Source organism: Anthonomus grandis, chromosome 8 (assembly GCF_022605725.1).
Source record: "Anthonomus grandis grandis chromosome 8, icAntGran1.3, whole genome shotgun sequence".
NCBI classification, from domain to species: domain Eukaryota; kingdom Metazoa; phylum Arthropoda; class Insecta; order Coleoptera; family Curculionidae; genus Anthonomus; species Anthonomus grandis.
The window spans coordinates 9,039,273-9,052,892 of NC_065553.1; the positions used below are offsets into that span (position 1 = coordinate 9,039,273).

The following is a 13,620-nucleotide window of genomic DNA, read 5'->3' on the forward strand; positions in this document are numbered from 1 at the left end:
ATAAAGGAATTAGTCAGCGTGTCTGAAAATCATTTTGCCGCAATTTAAGTTTTCTTCGGGATTTAAACTGCAGAAAATGGAGCGGACGGAAATCTTTTTATTTTTACATGCAAACTTTTCAAGGAGTTAAAAAGAAAGCGAACTGAATCCAAATGTCTTTAGCAAGGGACTTAAAATAATTCTTTCAAAAAAGATAGTCTATTTAACAATTTTGTATTATACATTATAATGAGATGAGTACCACTAGTATAGTACGTATATCTGGCATCCAAAAAAAACTAAAATTTAGACTTTATTTTATTTTTATTAATTATTTGACTAGGCTGTGAATCGTACAAAAAATGTATGAAATGAAAAATAAAGATATACAAACTTCCTCTAACTTACGCTTTAAGAGTGAAGCTGTCCAACCAAGGTTGGAGAAACCCAAAGTCATCAAAATATTTTTTTCTATTTATAGCTTAGGTAATTTTTTTTAATTTCAATTGAATGTACAGCATTAGTCTATGCCAGTTTTAACCTTATTCGAATACAATGCACTTTTTCTGTTACTATATTAATTTTTTTGATATTAGAAAGCTGTTTTCCTCAGACTATCATCAAGATGTTTCATTGCAAAATAATATTATTAATTAGTAACTTACAAGTGTATAAAATCTTATATTCTAGGAATTTTTAGCTTTTTCAATTTTAGGACATTTCTTTATTTCATTAATATAAAGTAGCGCCCTATCGAATACTGTTCAGTTCAAAAAATAGGTAGGAGACACTAACTCAAGTTATAGTTGTAAATTTAGTCATGCATTATATGATTATCCCTTCTTGAAGTTCATTTCAAGTCTGAAGTGTTAATTAAATTATTTAATAATAAATTATTTAAAAATATAAATTATAATACTTAAAATTTTTTCATTCCTATGCTTCTTCTATGAAATTCGATAATAAGAAATCGATTAGCACGATACAGTATTTTTGACACTTAGCAGCTTCTAATTGCTAGAAGAGGCGGCGTTACCGACACTAAAACAGCTGATATTGATATTGTCGTAATTGACAGCTATACCTGTAAACGTCGTCAGTATTTTGTTATAACTTTTCCATGATTCACCACTTTATATTTATCCCCATTTTCAAAGGTTTTCTAGTTTTCTAAGGAACTCATTGTTTAAAAATTCAAACTGTAATATATTCAGTCTAGTATTACATTTTTCTTGCTAGTAACTTAATTAGTCCAAATGTAGTAGTCGGTTTTCCATGAAAAACTTGAGAGCATCAGGAAAAATCTACAGGTAAGTATACCTTAAATTTTTATTTAATTTATTATTATTTTATATTAATTTTTACTTGTAATGGTGAAAAACACACTTCAAGAGGCAAATGTGTTATTTTTTATTGTTTTTATTTATATTTTTCAATGTCGACAACCCAAAACATAATATCTAAATGTTTTGGGTTGACATGGAAAATGATTGCTAAATAGAAATATAACGTTTATAAAAATCTATGTTCGCAAATTTTATGTTTGAAATTTTAGGCCAACATTTGCTTGTACACGTAATGCCATCTGGTATACATGTGATTACCTTCACTTCTTATTTTCCTTTCTCTGTGATCTATACCGAGCAGTACACATCTTTACTTCGAACGTTCATTTTTTCTCTAACCTATGTTTCCAAAATTTTTTATCTTAACCAAGTTGTCGCATTATAAATTTACATTTAAATTGTTGTCCGTTGGACCTATACTCTTACCATTGCTGCCTCATGTTCTATATTTTTTAATACCTTTTCCGTCATCAGATTTTGATCCACCAGGTATCACATAAATCCATAAATATGACTGTTGAAGAGACTGTTTTCTAATTATCTAATTTTAAGGAAGCTTATTGTACGCTTGTTTTTTATTTTGCAATTCTTAACTCATAATTCAGCTGTTAAATATATAGTAAATAACTCATCCTCCATTGATTTTTGATTCACGTTTTTAGCTAAAGTTTCTACATTTAAAGATATAATCTATTCTAATTTGATCTAAAGTAGTAAATTAATTTCCAATATTTGATCTCTAATATGCTTGTACAGCGATTTTTCTAAGAGATCTGGTTCTAAATGCGTTCACTTGCAAATCACTATTTAGTTAGAGCCTCTAGTGTGTACTGCTTAATTTTTAATAATGTTTATATATTTGTTTGGTTTCTGACAAGAACGACAATTTTCAAAACCATAGATATTTGCAATATATAATATCCAACTTTCCTGCTTAACAAGCTACTTAATAAATTGCATCCAAATCATAATATTATCGTAAAACAAGTTTAGTCCTTAGACTGTACGAACTTAAACATAAAACAGCAACGGCTCCGGAAGCACTAAAAGCACCATAAAGTACCAGCAAATTTAATTCAACTAATTTTAAACTGCTCCCAGTATCTCAGTTAGTTTAATGTGTTTTATACGACTGCCGAAAAACACATGAGGTATATGGGATTGCTTGAAAATAACAGGGCGTGACATCAGAATCTAGTGGGTTCGTTGCAATCTCTTTTATAACTGCTATAAGCTATACAGCTTAATAATTAAATAAAAGGGAGATAGAGTTTAAAGCTACGTATATTCTAGGGACTGAATAAATGTATATAGTGTCCCGATCAGGTACTGCAAAACTTCGAGAGTAGGAAAAAACAAAACAAACATTTTTGTTTATTAGCAATATGTATATATTTAAATATTTCCCATATTAAATATTATTGTTTTATTTAGTTGCCGCCAGCACGATCGGCTAGTATTTTTTCTTGCATTTTTTTGTTTATTTTTTAAGAGTAAAAACACTTTTGTCATCAATATTCCGAATTCGCTATTATTGTAAAATAATTTGTAATTTTAGTTTATTTGAATGATTGAGTTATTTAGGATTGAGTCGATTCCAGGAAATAGCTTGCTTATATGAAGAGAGACATTTAATCTGTCCATTTATTGCTGCCTTCATATTAACATTCATATTTTGTATAATGACATTTTTCTGTTATTATGAGGACTGCTTTTCTTAGAGAACATTAGTTGTTATTTCTACGTTGAAGATTTTCCAAAGGGTTCACTGTAAATATATAATCCATTCTTTGTATTGAAGCAAATGGTAAATATTTTTAACAAATATTATAAATCATAATTAATTTGCCAATATGCAGTTATTTAAATAATGCGCTAAATAATAAATACCAAATAGCTTTTTTGCTCTACAGCCTAAACCAGTCATTTGTGGTCATATATATTTGATATAGAATTCCAATGGTGAGCTGTTTTGTATTGTAATTCAATTCAATTAACGTTTTTCATTTCACCATGGACTATGTAAAAAATTATATTGATATTAATTTAAAATTAGAATTCATATTTGTTTGATTTAATTGGTGCAAAATGCTTTCATTTGATAATCGAAAATAACGATCGAAAATGTTATTTTAATATTGTATCGAAACATGCTTATTCCTGGAAAATAATTTTAAGGCAGGAACACACTTATTATCAACGTCAGATTAACCTAACTCAGGTGAACTATATGCCTTTAATTGTTCCTTAGATGAAAAACAAAACTAACTAAAATGTTACGAAGCTTAGTTCCTTTTAAAGGTCATAGATTAACCTAAATAGTCATTAATACAATAAAATAAACCAAATAGCCTAAATTAGGATCCAAATGGGGCTTTCAATCAAGATAAACTAATAAAAAATACACCCTAAATACGTACGCAGCCTAAATAAACTTAACTAATCAACCTAAGCTACAAACTAGGAGCTATCTATTAAAGCTGTTTGTATACTTTTGTATAAATAACATGATAACTTAAGTGCTAAAAGAAAGCTGTTGCAGCTTATTAAAAGTCTGAAATTTTTTGTATTCCTTGTATATCACACTGCTACCCTTTAGCACTGATTTTTTGTACTTAATAAGTTATAACTCCTTTTATATATAAACCCGCTGTAACTAATTAAAATCTAGTCCAGTTTTTCAGTCAAAGTTCTCCACATTCGTTTTAAGTGCAAGCAGAAAATATTTTTTTCCTATTTCATCGATTATTATCAAGATATTTTATGGAACATGTTTAGAAAAGAGCTATTTATTTACTAATTTCACTTTCAAACTTAAAGCTATAAAAGCAATACATTAAGTATTATGTCATTTGACGGTATGAACATTCTACATTCTAGAACATTTTTATGAATTAATTAAACGATTTCATTAATGAGCTTCCAGGTGAAGAATAACAGAAAATGTTGGCATTTTTGCATATAAATTAACATTGGGCTACTTATTCACTTAATAAAAAAACCACTACAATTGGACCAGTGCCCTAATTGCTTTGACGACTACGTTTCATATATAAAGTACCTATTTAATTAACCAAGTGATCCAAAAGATCTAAGCTAGAAGTGATAAATGTAATGCGTAATGTTATTATTTTAATTTATTTCGAAATGAGCACTTGTAGTGACATCTATGACAGTGATACTTTAAATCATAAATTAAGATATGTGTAACCAAAATAATTTAGAAATCTAAAATGATCCTCTCGCCTAAAGGATCAGGTAAGCATCTAAATTATATGTCAAGGACAAAAAGCAGTGAAAACAGTATTAAATTTTCAATTGTTTTTGTAAGACGTCCTAGTTAAAGATTATCTACAAGAATTAGGAAACCATAATATTCAGTGAGGCTTAAGATAATAACCCTTTAAGTTGGTAATTTCAGTTTCCTTTGATGAGTATAGGAACCTTTATCTACTTCGAATAATAGTAATTTTTTTTTTAATTTAATATATTTACATTTGACTTGTATACATATTTAATGCAGTATAAACAAAAACGCAAAATATTATAATGTCACAGTATGTAAAACATATGTTACAAAGTTATCGGATCCCGATCATATTGTGAAAAACGAAACACATAATAACAATGAAAATATTATAAAAGGATTTTTAGCAAATAATATTCCTATAAGAAAATAATTGGCACCAAGGACTAAACGTAATAAAGACTGTAATTTATTTTTAATTTTTTTTTTGATTTAGCATATTTATTTGTCTTTATGTATAATTTGCCCTATAAGAATTAATAAAAATAGGTATATATTTAATATCATGTTTTAAATGTATTTATTTATTGGTTAATATAGCATATATTTATTTATGTTGTATTTATTTTTTTAGTTTTAGACAACTACATATTTTTTTCGGGCAGATTGATTTTAAAAAATTCTGGTATTATAATTATGGACTTTATTATTTTTCAACATATAGTGACTATTAAAAATAATATTGTTTAAAATAGTGCTATATTTTATTTAGGCTTTTTAATTTTTTTTTAATTTAGTAAATCACACATTTTGTATTTTTTTCAGTTGCTGTTTATGCATTTAATAAGAAGATAAATATTTGTGTTATCCTAATATTAAACTAGATAAATTTGATTCAATAAAACTGTTATATCGCATATGTTTAGCGCTTCAATTTAATTCATGTTACACATTATTTATATGTTTATTTAGTTTAATATCTAGGTTTATGTTCCGCTTTCTTATTTCAGTACATATCATTTGTACTGTTTTTTTAGTATTTTTATTTAGTTTTTATAGCACAATCACTCAACGTATTCAACAGCTAAGGTCATCAATTTTCAAGCTGTTTCTACATTTTCAGCAGAATATAAAACCAACACAGTGTTGTCAGTACAGTTTTTCTTGGAGTAGCTTAAGGTTCACGGTATCGAAGGCTTTTTGCAAATCAAGATACACCTTTACATTAAACTAATGTTTGTCTAGGTATATATTAAATAATAAACTATTTTAATAAGTTCAAATTTTAAATATATTCGTTAAAAGACTTTTTATTAGTTTTAATGGAAGTTATTAATTTATGATATAAATATTATCAAATATTCTAGAATTTATAAATGACTCTAACTCTTTATGCCTTCAGTACATTGATAATGCGACTAACATAGTTTGTAACAAACCATAACAGTAAATTCTCATAAACTTGGTGTCATAGTATCTTAATATTTATTGCATTCTATTTTCTTTGTTGTCATTAGCATTTTTGTAGTACCATCTAGTGAACCAGTAAGCAAAAATTAAAAAACCAATTTCTTTATGTATTATTAGAGAAGACACTACGAAGCACTGAAATCCAGAGAGAATCGTAGAAAAATGTCTATAATATTCCTACATTTTATTGAAAATTAAACCAATGTCAAAATCAAAGTCTTTTGTTATACGTATGAAAGACGTATTGAATACTACTGGCAATAACCAAGCTTATACATATTTTATTTAGCTTTGATGAGTGACATTCACTATTCTACACATATTCAGACCTAATCAGTACATGTCAATGCCGCAAATTTGCTCGAATTACTTCCGGACGCGTAGTCCTACGGGCTGATACGTATAATACTTGCGATATTCCCCGTTCAAAATATGTAAACCTGCCACGCAGAACCGAGCTTTAAGCTGGAGACCCCCAATTCGGTAGAGTAAAAATCGTTCGATTACGTATTCTAGGCACGATCTAACGAAAATTGTTACAGAGCGTTCTCATAAAAATTCAGATTTTTAACTTTAAGTAACAAATTTGCCCCTCGAGAACACTATTTTGATTTGATACAGGTAGTATTTTGCCTGGTTCGTTCGTTCGTATTTTATATATTATGGAACAATTTTTGAAGACATTTTTATGCAACTTTTATAATTCGTGCATGCCAACCTTATGAAATCCTCTGTTTGTCTCAGGCTGTTTTGATTTCGCTTCCAATTAAACAAAGTTTAATTACAGCTATGGGCAAGACACTTATATTAAAACAAGTATGTTGAACATAGTACAGAAACGTGATACAAACAGTAGGATTTATACCGTTTAGACTAGTAATATAAGTCGTAGTTAGTTATTTTATTACAGTAGTTATATTTAAAACCATTATTACTCGCTCTATTTCAGTATTATCACTAATTAGGTCAGAGCATTTTCTAGAGTAGCCACAATACATAAAAAGGAGGTGAGAAGGTGCTAAACATTTCCCTGTATATCTATACTTTTTGTTTTTTTAAATATTTTAAAGGGTTGTTTATTTTAAAATGAACATACTGTATAATAAAAATTCCAAGCATTTACTTACACAGACGCTTAATTGGATAAAAAGGTCTTAAATTTTCTTGACTGGATTCAAGAAAGATTTCTTGAGGGATTGACTAATTTATTGAAAAATTTTTAAGTGACGCAAAGAGCGTTTAAAAATTATAACTAACTTAAAAATATAATGAAATGTAAATATAATAAATATAAAAATAAAACTAACCCAAGCATAAAAATTAGAAGCCAGAGTCAAAGAAATTAGTAAAATGGTAAAGTTTATAGAAAACTAAGAAAGAAACAATAGAAAGCAAATGTGAAAATCATTTCCGCTACAATTATTTAAAAACCTCAGTATTTACACTTTTGACCCAAGAAAACGTGACAGATTTTACAACAGAAGAAAAGCTAGAGAGACAAGGTAAAAATATTTCATCCAACTAGAATTTGGCTCAAAAACAGATAATGATTTAAAATATTTCTATAATCAAACAATAAAAAACTTTTAAAATCATTAGTTTGGTGTAATTAAATTAAAAACATAAATGTTAGAAATGTTAATAATTTGTAAATTAAATTCATAATGATTGTGCTAATCAAAGTTAATTGGTGTCCATGACGAACATGGTTTTTATATTATAATTCTTCCTAAAGTTACTAGAGGGTTAACTTCGCCCTATAATAAAACAGGTATATTCGCGCCTTTTGTGCATATTTTTCAGACTTTGACTAGCTACCCTTATATTTTACTAGTTCTTTTTTAGCAAAATAAATAATAATTTTTTAGCTAGTTAATTAGAAATAAAATTTTAAGCATGCAGCTTTTTATTAAGGTCGATATACATTTTCACAGTACCCATTTTAATTGAGTTAGATAGGATTCATTACATAATAGTTTTTTATTATTTTTAAAATAAATTGTAATAAATTCGTACCTATATGTTACAGTTCTCGCTATCAATTATTCAAAATTCCCTACACGACTATCCAAAACTCATTAATTTTGCACTTTTTGAAACTCAATTTTTTATGCTGTAATTTTGCGGAATTTAATTTTCAATGGTTCTTTTACAGTCATTAATTAAATACCAAAAGCTGTGGCAAAAATTTATTTGATATCCCGATTTTTGATGTCGAATTAATTGCACACCATGGGATTTTAGTTAAGGGTTCGTCGCTTTTAATTTACGCCAAGCTTAATCGAAAATAAATTTGACTGAGAAATTGAGACGGTTTAAATCCGATAACCGACATTGGTACGACAGTAATTTCCATTCAATCGTCTCTTGAAAAAGGACATTTAGAATTGGCTATTTTTATTTTCTTTATGACATAAGGTTTTTGAAATTAAAGAAAAATAGTAAATAAGCAATTATTTATATAGCGTTGTACAAGTAAATAGTATCTAACCCCACACCACCATTTATGAAATATTTAATAATATGACCTATAGCTATCAAAATATAATGGTGCTCATCAAAGTTCATGCTGTTGAAATTAGCCTCTATATCAATAATTTTCGATGTGCTTTCACAAGCTAATATTTATGTTTCAAAATATAAGCTATTAAAGTGGGTTATTATTAAATATTTGACTTTCTGTGATTATTGATAAATTAACATAAAATACTGGGACATTAAGAGCTATTTACAGATTTACCAGTAGTCATAATTTTTTATATTTTGGCATCATTTTTTTAATATTAACTGGATTGCCTGTAAATAGAGTTTTTCTCTTTTAATTTGTGAGGTTATACCCGAAAAAAAACACTTTATTCCCATACTTTTCTAATTTTCCGACTGAAGTAGGGATAAATAAATGAGAATTCGAATTTTCCACCTTTTTCTATATCATCGCGCCACTTTCTTAATAGTATCTGGTTTGCCTGGAAATAATGTTTTTCTTTTTTAATTTCTCAGATAATACCCAATTAATATTACTTTTTTGCCATACTTTTCTAATTCTTATCATTTTCGAGTAGTTTTTAATGCAACTTTTCTTAACAGATGGATTCGATGATTGAGTGGCCGCCAAGTTAACCTGATATAACTCCATTAGATTTTTTCTTATAAGGCTCTTTAAAGTCCAAAGTTTATGTAAATATTGAAAGTAAAAAATTCTATAAGAAATTAGAGTAATTGATTTACAAGCGGTTGAAAAAAATGGATTAAAGTAAATGAACAACCAATAGAACATCAGTTGCAATAAATATTGTATAAATTTTTATTATTTAATGTATGGTTTAATAATCTATAGTATCAAGTTTGACCAACCACTGACTTTAGGCTTATGGTATGCCTTACAAAAATTATTTAGAGTATATCGTAGAATTGTAAAATATCATGATATATCATTTAAACAAATTAATGTTTACGGCGTAGTTTCTACTTGAGGTATCCTATATAGAAAAATTTTATTGCAAAAAACCCGCAAGTGACAACGAAACTCGAATGTACTGTATAATATTTGCCACCTATAAAAAGAAATCAGTTTTCCTGAAAATTTTAAATATTCAATACCAATAGTTCAATGATTAAGACTCCTTATTTAATTAACTCGTTCCATTAATCCGTTCAAATTTAGAAGCGACTTAATTTAGTCGACCCGCAGTTAATTACAAAATTTTATTACATCTCTGAAATAAGGTAAGGTCTGATTGGATTTTTTTGAAGTCTTTTTAATTTCAAGGTTTTTTATCTGTAATTTTTTTCAAAAGAAAAATAAATTTTCGTTTTGAGAAATGTATAAACAATTCAGGATCTTTAATATAATCCTGGAGGAGTGCACCAGGAAATTTACCTCGATACAGGAATATTTTCTTATATATTTTGACACGGATACTATACTTACGATGATAACATTTTCCGATGTTGCTAAAATATTAACGCGACATACACGGAATATCATCCTTCGGAATTGAGATGGATGTTCCCAGATCCTCCCGTAACTGATATCGCTGTAGTAGATGAAAAATATTTTTTAAAACTGCTTTTTGATTTTTACTCTTAAGTTTTAAAGACCATCTCTATTGGAAATCGTTTTTTATTAGAAGATTTGATTAAACTAAATTTGGTTTATAGGTTTTACTTTTATATATTTTCAATTAGTTGATTGTATTGACATAATAATAAATAAATAATATAACTATATATGTAGATATTAATAGAAGGAAAAGGCTCACGCTATAAGGATTTAAAGGCGACAAGTCGTTAGGAGGATCGTACTTCCCATTCTGCCATAAATTGTGGATTTTTTACTATTAATTTTTTTTTTGTTTAAACTTTTAAATTTGTTACCTAACAACAGGACATTTTCAAAATTTTAATTAGAGTACTTTTACTGTATAAACTGGTTTGCAATTTTCACCAGTTTCATCTTCCCTTTGTTTTATCTTTGAAAGCGTTTTGAATAAATCTTAGAATGAGATATTTTGATATTGTTCATGTTACTGTTACACCTTTGATATATTTTTTGCAAAATCTTAGTCTTTTTACAAGGGTCGACATATGGTTAGTAGTACGTTTTTAAATCGATACCCAATTCTAATAAATTTTCAAATTTCTAAAAAATGGGTCAAAATTTCTAACCCTCGAATGACTCGGTTCCCGTTTTACTAAAAACATCGTTCCAATTCCGCTTGCGTCTTGTATTACGGCGTCGATTTGTTGGGCATTAAATTTTCCGTTTTCAACGGCAAAACAAGAAATCAAGAACAAAACACGAAGTTGGTCTGGTTTATTGGAATTGTTTCGTGTAAGCCATTGTCAGAAAAACGCTGTTCGACGTCAAGTAATGCAGAGTACAGTTTATGCGCTATTTGGAAGTTTTCTGAAATGGTTTATTACCAAACTTCAGTTGAGCTGAATAAGCAACTGTATGTAAGGTGGCCATATCTATAGGGTATTATTATAAAAAATGTATATAAAGGAACTCATATGCTGTTTATCAGAGTTAATATAATTTTTGAATTCAATAACATACTTATACTAAATATACTTATCATAATGAATAAATATACTTTTATTCCATTCCTAATTTACTAAGCAAAAATATACAGGGTGTCCGGAAAAAGGAGGCCAATCCTTTCGTTATGCCATGCATGTGTTAAAAATTCCAAAACTTTTTTGTACCTCTATATAATAAAGTTCTAGTAAATAATTCTAATTATCCAATCTTTTCTTGTAAAAAAAGTATTCTTAGTAAATGCCGGCCTGAGAATCCGTTTATTAAATAAAAAAAAAGTTAACAAAATAAACCTAAATAATTTTTTCTAAATTAATGCTAAATTACTTATTATAATAAAAATCATAGAATAATCACCCTAAATTATTTGTTCGACGTGACCTCCATTCATTTGTGTACACATACAAGCCGCCTTTATTAATGAAAATCTAAGGCTTAGAAAAATATTAGGTTTCAACTTGAAATACTCTCCAGCTACAATGATTCTTTCCCTTAAATGATCCTTGTTTAAAATCGGAACCATATACACAAAGTCTTTCATACATCCCGAGACTGAAAAATCCAAAGGTCGGGCAAACGGGGTGGCTACGGAACAAGAGCATCTCGACCCATACCAATCCAACGATTAGAAAATACTTGCTGTAAATAGTTCCTAACATTTATACCAAAATGAGCCGGAGCCTTAAATTTAGAGGCAAATCATCAAGCAAATCGGGCAGTATCAAATTGTAGAATATGTTAATCACCAGCCAAATTACCTGATAAAATGGCAGGTCCTAAAATAAAGTTATCCAGAACGCCTGCCCACTTGATGACGTGTCTCGACTATGGCTCTACGATTCTCTTCAGCCCATAGTCTCGGTTTTCTCAATTCTCACTTGTTCAGTCAAAATCCTAGTACTAATGTTTGGTGATTCTTCACCAATTCTTAAAATTTCTTCGTCTTGCCCTGATTCGTCTATCGCTGAAACTTCTAGTCTCCTTTAGGCAGTTAATCAAATTTTAAAAATATTTTCTTTTGGGATGAAATCGGTTTCGAAACGTCCGGGTATAGCGTCTAGCGGCTAAACTAGCATTGAAATTACATTTTCCTAGTTGAGAATTGACAGGACCATTTACAATAATATTTAAAACTTGCCAAACATCAAAAACATATCCGCCATTTCGGAAAAGGATACATTTCTTGGTCTATGAGCCATTATAGTTTTATAAGTCGTAAGAAAACACACCAAATACAAATATGTAATTAAAAAATGTAGATTTATTTTAGGAGTAATTGAGAAGCTTGTAAAGAGCGTCAGCCGAGTTTTAGTTTGTTACTTTGACAGTTCGTAAAGACTTACTGGATCCCGAGGTCAGCTAATTTGTTTAGTATCTAGATTTTAAAATTAAGATATCTAATAAACGGATTCTCAGGCCCAAATTTACTAAGAATACTTTTTTTACAAGAAAAGATTGGATAATTAGAATTTTTTACTTGAACTTTATTATACAAGGGTACAAAAAAGTTTTGGTATTTTTAACACATGCATACTGCAGATGGCGCCCTCTGCAAAATATAGCAAATCCGTGAACGGATTTCAATTTGTCGGTCTAAAAAATCCCCTCATACCAAATTTTAATTTGATATCTTATCACTCGACTTATTTAAAAAAAACGATTCCATATTTCTCAATTTGACGCTCTGTATATTGAATACCGAGCGCCCAATTAAAAAATGACATAATGAAAGTCACATTATTTTGGTCCACTCTACATGTGGCCTAATTAATTATCCTACCTACTCTTTTGCGAGCCATAATTTATTTGTTGATTTAAACATCAATATACTTGATAAACATCAATTTATTTCCATACTCGTTTAACTTTGAGACTAAGATAGGGATATATAAATTAGAATTCGACCTTTCTATATATCCACCTTTTTCTATATCATGGCGTCATTCGCTTAATAGTGTCTGGTTCGCCTATAGAATACATACATATAAAATACAAAATACTGGACTGGAAACGAACTAATCTCTTTTTTTAGAGATAACATAAAAACCTCCTGTACAAAAAAATCATATTAGGGACGTAGGTCTATATTGACTTCTGGTAAATTAATAACACAAAATTACGATTTTTTTTAGGGCATCATCTAAAAGATTCAACTTATGCGTAAAAATAAGAGTCTAACTCCTTAAACATAAGTAACTAGGAATTTTAAAAAATTAAAATTAATGTGTGAAATATGTCAACAATTATACAACTAAAAGTGTTCTCTCGGTTGTTACAGGTCAAATCGATATACATTATATCGTAAGCTAATAGGGTTCTATATATTCATTTAACAACATTTACGACGTACAAACATTTCATCAACTCAAAATCAATTCTGCTAAACTACAAACCACCGACCGAACATGTCAATCAGATCGAAATACGTCAGCTGTAAAAATTGCATCTATTTATAACGCGTTTACTCGATTCAACGACTATTACGGTGATTAGAGTAAATGTAACAAAAGCCAAAACTGAAATTTTAGCAAAAT

At 28.6% G+C, this 13,620-nt stretch overlaps 2 protein-coding genes across 4 annotated transcripts in view; one reads left to right on the top strand and one right to left on the bottom strand.

The window, feature by feature from the left end:
• Positions 1-13,620, bottom strand: part of LOC126740012 (glutamate receptor ionotropic, kainate 2) — a 246,078-nt gene that overhangs the window by 194,325 nt on the left and 38,133 nt on the right. The gene's annotated exons all lie outside the window — the stretch shown is intronic.
• The window catches only part of LOC126740013 (glutamate receptor ionotropic, kainate 2-like), a 147,337-nt gene continuing 134,786 nt past the window's right edge, over positions 1,070-13,620 (top strand). Inside the window, exon 1 of the mRNA XM_050445869.1 lies at positions 1,070-1,289. The gene's annotated coding sequence lies outside the window, so the exon portion shown is untranslated. The remainder of the gene's footprint in view (positions 1,290-13,620) is intronic.